The sequence below is a fragment of the Trypanosoma equiperdum genome (genome assembly GCF_001457755.1).
Source record: "Trypanosoma equiperdum strain OVI genome assembly, contig: ctg_1005, whole genome shotgun sequence".
NCBI classification, from domain to species: domain Eukaryota; phylum Euglenozoa; class Kinetoplastea; order Trypanosomatida; family Trypanosomatidae; genus Trypanosoma; species Trypanosoma equiperdum.
The window spans coordinates 8,598-9,057 of NW_027122956.1; positions in this window are offsets into that span (position 1 = coordinate 8,598).

Below are 460 nucleotides of genomic sequence, written 5' to 3' on the forward strand. Positions count from 1 at the left end.
CACTTACTTATCATACCTTCTGATCATACTGTTTTACAATATTCGGTCAAATTTAAGAAATCAGTTTGTAAAACATTTTGAATTTCCAAAATTTGTACAGGTCGCAGAGGTTTCACAAAATGTTAAAATATATCAAAATAAAAACCTTTCACAAAGTTTGTAAACTTCATAAAGTGGAACAAAGTCCTTAGAATTCTAATGTATTAACAAACTCATAAAAGCAGCAGAAATCAGAGCCAGTTTATTATATAAAATAATACTGGAATCAATGCAAGTTTCACCTTCCCATTTTTAGCCATCTTTGCATTTTTTTGCTTTTTACCTGCGAACGCAGACACTGCGACGGTTTTGCCATATTTGTCATTATTCTTAACTTCTTTTGCCTCATGTTCTGGAAAGCATTTTTCACCATCATTTTTGTTATTATAAAATTTACATCCCGCTTCTTGGCAGGGTCCTT